Below are 7,500 nucleotides of genomic sequence, written 5' to 3' on the forward strand. Positions count from 1 at the left end.
ATGGAGGGAAAAGGAAGAAAGGAAAGAGGAGGAAGGAGGAAAAAAAGGAAGAGGAGAGGAAAGAAGGAAGAGGAGGAAGAGGAGAAAGAAAAAATTGGAAAGTAACTTGAATAAAAACGAAAAATAATAAATAAAATAAAATAAAAGATTAAAAAAGACAAAAAAAAAAGAAGAAAAAATAATACGAGAAAAAAAACAAAAGAAAATCGGTTATCAAAAAAAAAATCTAGCCAAAAACAAAACAAAAAAAAAATTCCCCAAACCTTATTAAAACACTAAATAAACTCTATCGAATCCCTCAACCACTTTCCCATACACTTAAACCCTTCAGTCAATCAACAAACCCTTAAAACATACATATTTACCATCCTTTCACTCTTTTTCTCTCTCTTCCGCGCTCTCTCTTTACCCGGCACTAACTCACCGCGCGGAAGGGATCAACTGCGGCCATAAAAGGAGTACTGCGGCCAGACAAGGAGACGAGGAACCAATCACAAGCCTCCATCCCCGTGACGTCACAAGTAGCCGCCCTCTGATTGGCTGGCGCGTGTCATGAGTTGAGTAATGGCCGGCGTTTGGCTCGCCCGCCCGCCATCACTTCTCAACTTTTAGAAGCTTTTGTGGAGTGGTTGGGAATTGCACGTGGATTTATTTGGTGTTATTTTGCAGAGTGGAGTGGCGCGGTGGTGTTGAGGGTAGTGTGGTGGTGTGGAGGTGCGTGGTGTGTGAGTAAAATGGTGTTATGTATCTGTGTGAATTTTGTTTTGGTTACGTTCGGTTCGGTTGTCAATGTAAACAAAAACAATAGATGATGGAAATAATATAAGTAAAGGAATAAGTTGAAAATACAATACATAAACAATTAAAAAGTACACAAACAACAACAAAAACTGAACTATAAACAAGAATATCATAAGAAAACAAGAACATAAAAGAAAATAGCCAAAAAATACAAACTCGAATATAAAAAATCAAAGAAAATAAGAAAAAGGATTGACGATGAAAAAAGAGAAAAAGAAAAAACAAGGAATATTATGGAAAACGTCTTTGTGGTAAATCCTTCTATAAGCCGCCGCAGGGAAGAAGAAGAAGAAGAAGAAGAAGAAGGAAGAGGAAAAAGAAGAAAAAGAAGAAGAGGAAGAGGAAGAAGCAGAAGAAGAAGAAGAAGAAAAAGAAGATGAAAAAGAAGAAGAAAAAGAAGGAGAGGAGGCGTTTTCTTTCCTTAACTTTCTTCCTTTTTTAAAACCTCCTCCTCCTCCTCCTGCTCCTCCTCCTCTTCCACCTAAGCCTCCACTTCCACCTCAACCACATCCTCTTACTCCATTTTCTCCTCCTCCTTCTCCTACTCCTCCTCCTCCTCCTCCTCCTCCTCCTCCTCCTCCTCCTCCTCCTCCTCCTCCACGTCTTCGCTTTCCCATATTTCAAAATCCATTCTCCAATATTTTTGTCTTCTCTCTCTCTCTCTGTATTTGTTTTCACTTTCTTTCTCTCTCAACTGTGTGTGTGTGTGTGTGTGTGTGTGTGTGTGTGTGTGTGTGTGTTTTCATCCGTCTCTCTGGCTGTGTGTACATCAATGGACATTCGGCACACACACACACACACACACACACACACACACACACACACACACACACACACACACACACACACGAGACTTCAAAAACAGGAGGGAAAGAAAAAAAAACATAAAAGTGAGTCTGTTCTTCTTTTGGAAGAGGAGGAGGAGGAGGAGGAGGAGAAAAAAGAAAAGGAAAACGACGAGAAAGAAAAGAAGGAAAGGATGAAAAGGAAAAAGAAGAGGAGGAGGAGGAGGAGGAGGAGGATATGAATTAGAATAAGGAAAAAGAAACTAAGGGAGAAGAGGAGTAGGAAATAAGTATGTAAAGAGGAGGAGGAGGAGGAGGAGGCCTTATCTCCTCCTCCTCCTTTTTTCTTTGGAGGAGAATACAAATGGACATGTCGAGGAGACTTTAACAATGGCTGCCCAGGGACTCTCTCTCTCTCTCTCTCTCTCTCTCTCTCTCTCTCTCTCTCTCTCTCGTCGTTGGTTTGTTTACTGTTTTTTATCTTCTTCTTCTTCTCCTCCTTCTTCTTCTTCTTCTTCTTCTTCTTCTTCTTCTTCTTCTTCTTCTTCTTCTTTTTCTTCCTCTATCGATCTAGTTTTTTCTCTCCCTCCAGTTTTGTCAATAGTTTCCTCATCTCTCTCTCTCTCTCTCTCTCTCTCTCTCTCTCTCTCTCTTTCATTGACTTTAAGTGTTTATCTTCTCCCTTTTTCCTCCTCCTCCTCCTCCTCCTCCTCCTCCTCCTCCTCCTCTTACGAAGCCATTAAGATGAAAAGAAAAGAAAGGGAAGAGAAGAAACTGAAGTGAGAGGAAGGGAAGAAGAAGAGGAAGAGGAGGAGGAGGAGGAGGAGGAGGAGGGAGAGAAAGAGAGCGAGAACAAAAAGAGGATTGAAGAAAGGCAATTGAGAGAAACATATGGAGGAAGAGGAAGAAGAAGAGGAGGAGGAGGAGGAGGAGGAGGAGGAGGAGGAGGAGGATATTTATGGTAATTTCCCTACCTTTCCTAATGACCAATTCCGGGAGATAAAGAGAAAGAAAGAAAGAAAGAAAGAAAGAAAGAAAGAAAGAAAGAAAGGAAGAAAGAAAGAAAGGAAGAAAGAAAGGAAGGAACGAAGGAAGTGCAAGAAAAAAAAAGAAAGAAAGAGAAAGAAAGATAGAAAGAAAGAAAGAAAAGAAGGTAAGAGAAAGAAAGAGAAAGAAAGAAAAGAAGAAAGAAATATACGAAAGAAGAAGAAAAAAAGGAAAATAAAGTAAGAAAAGAATTTAAAAAAGAAAAATAGAAAACAAAAAACAAGAAAACAAAACAAAACAAAGAAAAAAGAAAACAAAAACAATAGTAAATAAAAAAGAAAACAAAACACAACAAAAAAAATTCCTTTCAACATTCACACCAAAAAAATAAACATACAGAAACATTTACTGTTATCATCATCTCTCTCTCTCTCTCTCTCTCTCTCCAATGGGCAACAAAGAGAGAAAATAAATGAATATATAAATTTTTCCTACACTCATTAGCATAAAAATTGCCGTTTTTACCTAAATTACAAAAAAAAATCGTTGTTGATATTATTTCCGACAGGTATTGAGAGAGAGAGAGAACCTACCATCCCAATTAAAACTCTCTCTCTCTCTCTCTCTCTTCCTTCTCTCTTTCTCTCTCTTTCCTCTTCTTCCTATCTCTCCCATTCCTTTATCTATCTTTATTTCCTCTCTTTTTTATTTCCCTTTCTATTCTTTCCTTTCCTTTCCTCTCCTTTCCCTTTTCTCTCTTTTCGTAACTTCTTTCTCTTCTTTTCCCTTCCGTTTCTTTACCTGAATCCTTCTTTTTCTCTTCTTTTTTCTGTAATCCAACCTCTCTCTCTCCCTTCCTCTCCCCTCTTCTTTACAAGCCTATTCCCATCCATCCTCTACCTTCCTCTCTCTCCTCCCCTCTCTCTCTCTCCTTCCCTCTTTCCCTCTCTACCTATCAAGCTTCCTTCACCTCTCCTTCTTTCCCCTTCCCATCCAGTACCCTTTCCCTCTCTTTCCCCATCCCCTTCATCCCCCCCCTCTCCAATCTCCCCTCCTCCTCCTCCTCCTCCTCCACGCACAAAACTTTAGGGGCTCAATATTCTCTCGTTGCAATAGTTCCCAGGCCAGTAATGGATATTTAACGAGGATATTACTAGACACACTACTACTACTGCTACTACTGTGTGTGTGTGTGTGTGTGTGTGTGTGTGTGTGTGTGTGTGTGTGTGTGTGTTTCTTTTTGTTACTTTTTTGTCCTTTTCCTGTTTATTATTTTTTTTCTTTTCATGCTTTTTTTCTTTTTCCTTTTTTCCTTTTATTTTTATTTTCTTATTTTCTTTTTTCTTTTTGTTTTCTTTTCTTTCCTATTTAGAGATAAAGAGATAAAGCGATAAAGATGAGAGAGAGAGAGAGGTAAAGAGAGACTGATTGTGAGAGAGAGAATGTGAGAGAGAGTGAGTGAGAGATAATTAAAGCAAAAACACATACCAATACACACGCATTACAATTCAAATGAGAGAGAGAGAGAGAGAGAGAGAGAGAGAGAGAGAGAGAGAACGACCAGCGGCTGTTACCAATTTGCGCCGAAAAATTCCCAATATTTGTGTAGCATTATTTTCGTCCATCTGGGAACGCTGATCACGGGTAAACAGGGCGACGGGTTCTTCGTGCCGACATAAAAAAGAAAGAGAAATGAATATGAAAGGGAAATGATGTGAAAGTGAGTGAAAGTGATGTGAAAGTGAGTGAAAGTGATGTGAAAGTGATGTGAAAGTGAATGAAAGTGATGTGAAAGTGAATGAAAGTGAATGAAAATGATGTGAAAGTGAATGAAAATGATGTGAAAGTGATGTGAAAGTGAATGAAAATGAGTGAAAGTTAAATAAATATCTAACGGAGACAAATGCAGTGACTAATAACAATAATAATAATAATAATAATAATAATAATAATAATAATAATAATAATAATAATAATAATAATAATAATAACAACAACAACAACAGCAAGACACATCCAATTATTAGAGAACAAAATAATTAGAGAGAGAGAGAGGTTATTCAAACAAAGGAAATAATAATCATCCTTTTTAAGTGTCTCTCTCTCTCTCTCCCTAATTTTCTCCTCTTATATTTCTCCTCCTCTATTTTTTCCTCCTCCTCTTCCTTCCTCCAACCATTTCTATTTTCCGACTCTCTCTCTCTCTCCTCTATTTTTCCTCCTCTCTCTTCCTCCAACCATTTCTATTTTCCGACTCTCTCTCTCTCTCATTAGTCGTTCGTTTCGCTGTATTTGTTACGCTATATTCAATTATTCTTTTTTTTTATTTATCAACTTTATTATTTTGTTTATTTTTATCTATTTTATTTGTTTTCCCATTTTGCTTTTTTTTTTAGTGTTGTCGAGATCTTTTTTTTTAGTTCGCTTTCCTCTGTGTTTTTCTCTTTTCCTTTTAAGTCTTTTCTTCTTTTTTCTCTCTCTCCTTATCTTCTTCCTTTTTCTCTCTCCCTGAACTTTATCTTCTCTTTTTTCTCTCCTTTCCTCCTGTTTTTCCTCTTCTTTTCCCTTCTCCTTCTCTTTTTCTCCCTCTTCCTCTTCTTTCGAATTATCTTTTCTCCCTTTTTTTCCTCTTTTTTTACCTAGTCTTCTCTTTCCTCTTTATTTCCTCCTTTCTCCTCCTCTCTTCTTTCCTCCTTTTCCTCCTCCTTAGTTTTATCTTCTTTTCGCTTTCTTTTCCTTCTTTCCTTTTCTCTTCTCTCCTTCTATTTCCTCTTCTGTCTCCTCTTCCCTTTCCCTTTTTTTTCCCATCCTCCTCCTCCTCTACCTCTTCCTCCTTCCATTCTCTCCCTCTCCCTCCTCTCCAATCCCTCCTTCATTCTAATCCATTCTCCCCTCTCAATCATCCTTCACATCGGTAACCTTAAAACTAAAAATAAATAAATAAAATGTGAAAAAATAAATCAGTCAGCCAGCGGGGTTCGAACCAGAGCCCGCTGACCACCACTTCGCCAAAGGGTTCTTGGGCCCAGACGAGGAGGCCCTTCAGTACCGGCGAAAGAGGAAGAGGAGGAGGAGGAGGAGGAGAGAAAGGAGGGGGAGTAGGAGGAAGAAGAGAATGGAGAAGAAAGGAAGAAGAGGAGGAGGAAAAAAGGAAAGAAGGGAGGAAAGAAGAGGACGAAAGAGGAAGGAAATGGGAGGAAAAAGAAAAGGGAGACGAAGGGGAGGAGGAGGAAAAGGAAGGATAAAAGAGGATGAAGAGGAAGGTTAAGGGGAGGAAGAGGGGGGAGGAGGAGGAGGAAGGGTAAAAGAGGAGAAGGGAGAGGAGGGAGGAGGAGGAGGAGGAGGAGGAGGAAAAATGGAGATATTGATTGGAGGAAAGAAGGAAGGCAAGGGAAGGGAAGGGAAGGGAAGGGAAGGGATGGAATAGGATGGGATGGGATGGGAAGGGATGGGATGGGGAAGGATGGGAAGGAAGGATGGGATGGGATGAAGGAAGGAAGGGATGGGAAGGAAGGGAGAGAAGGAAGGAAGGAAGGAAGGATGGAAGGGAAGGAGAGGAGGGAAGGAAGGAGAGGAAGGAAGGATGGGAAGGGAAGGGAAGGGAAAGAGAGAGTAATGATATTCTCTCTCTCTCTCTCTCTCTCTCTCTCTCTCTCCCCTCCTTAATATTGCTGACTTAACTCTATCCTCCTCCTCCTCCTCCTCCTCCTCCTCCTCCTCCTCCTCCTCCTCCTCCTCCTCTCCTCTTCATCCTCATTCATTTCACTCTCCTCTTCTTGGTAACATAACTTTTCATTTCTCCTCCTCCTCCTCCTCCTCCTCCTCCTCCTCCTTCTCCTCCTCCTCCTCCTCTCCCATACATTACTGATGATCAACTGCAGTGATTGAAAAGTAGATTGAAGAGGAATTTTATTATAGGAGGAGGAGGAGGAGGAGGGTCCAGTGATTTTTGAAGGAAGAGAGGAAGAAGAAATGAAGAGGAGGAGGAGGAGGAGGAGGAGGAGGAGGAGAGAGAGAGAGAAGGGAGGAGAAGTGGAGGTATTTTCTCTCTAAGTTTCTCTCTCCCTTTCCTCCTCCCTCCACACACACACACACACACACACACACACACACACACACACACACACCGCAATCAAAGTCTATTTCGTTTCCCTTCCACGAGAGGAAACAAAAAAAAAACAAAAAAACAAAAAAAGAGAGAAATAAAAGCGAAAAAAAAAAGACAAAAAGAAGAGAAAAAAGGAACCAGTGAAACGGCTTGTGCTTGGGTCCTCCTCCTCTTCCTCCTCCTCCTCCTCCTCTTAAAAATTATTGCTAACGATGACCGAATATTACGAAAAATTTTAAGAGATTTCGATCCAGTCCACTTGAGCGAGGAGGAGGAGGAGGAGGAGGAGGAGGAGGAGGAGGAGGAGGAGGAGAAGGTGCGAATCTTGGGTCTTATTTCACTTTCTAAGGACTTTTTTTTCTCTCTCTCTCTCTCTCTCTCTCTCTCTCTCTTTTCTTTCTTTTTGTTTTTCTTTTCCCATTTTGGTGATCTATTACTCCTCCTCCTCCTCCTCCTCCTCTTCCTCCTTCTCTTTTTTCTTCCTTCCTTCCGCTCGACTTTCCTCCTCTTTTCCTCCGTCCCATTTTCCTCCCTTTTAAGCATCTCTTCGCTTGGACAGTTTGTTTCCTATCTCTCTCTCACACTCTTTTCTCCTCTCCTCCACTTTTTTTCTCCTCTCTTTCCCTCCTTTCTCCTCTCTTCCCCTTCTTTTTCCCCTCTTCCAATTCTTCCTCCTCTCTTTCTCTTCAATATCTTGGTTATTTTCTTTCTTTCTTACTTCCCTCGTTCTCTTTTTTTTCTCCTTTCTCCTTGCTGTCCACAAATATCAAACTTCTTCTTATTCACACGTTCTCAATTTCATGTTTAAATTTCCACGTT

At 40.3% G+C, this 7,500-nt stretch overlaps 1 protein-coding gene across 4 annotated transcripts in view; it reads right to left on the reverse strand.

Moving 5' to 3' along the window:
* LOC127005246 (cell adhesion molecule Dscam2-like) overlaps positions 1–7,500 on the reverse strand; it is a 137,945-nt gene that overhangs the window by 52,883 nt on the left and 77,562 nt on the right. The gene's annotated exons all lie outside the window — the stretch shown is intronic.

This window comes from Eriocheir sinensis, chromosome 29 (assembly GCF_024679095.1).
Source record: "Eriocheir sinensis breed Jianghai 21 chromosome 29, ASM2467909v1, whole genome shotgun sequence".
In the NCBI taxonomy this organism is placed as follows: Eukaryota; Metazoa; Arthropoda; class Malacostraca; order Decapoda; family Varunidae; genus Eriocheir; species Eriocheir sinensis.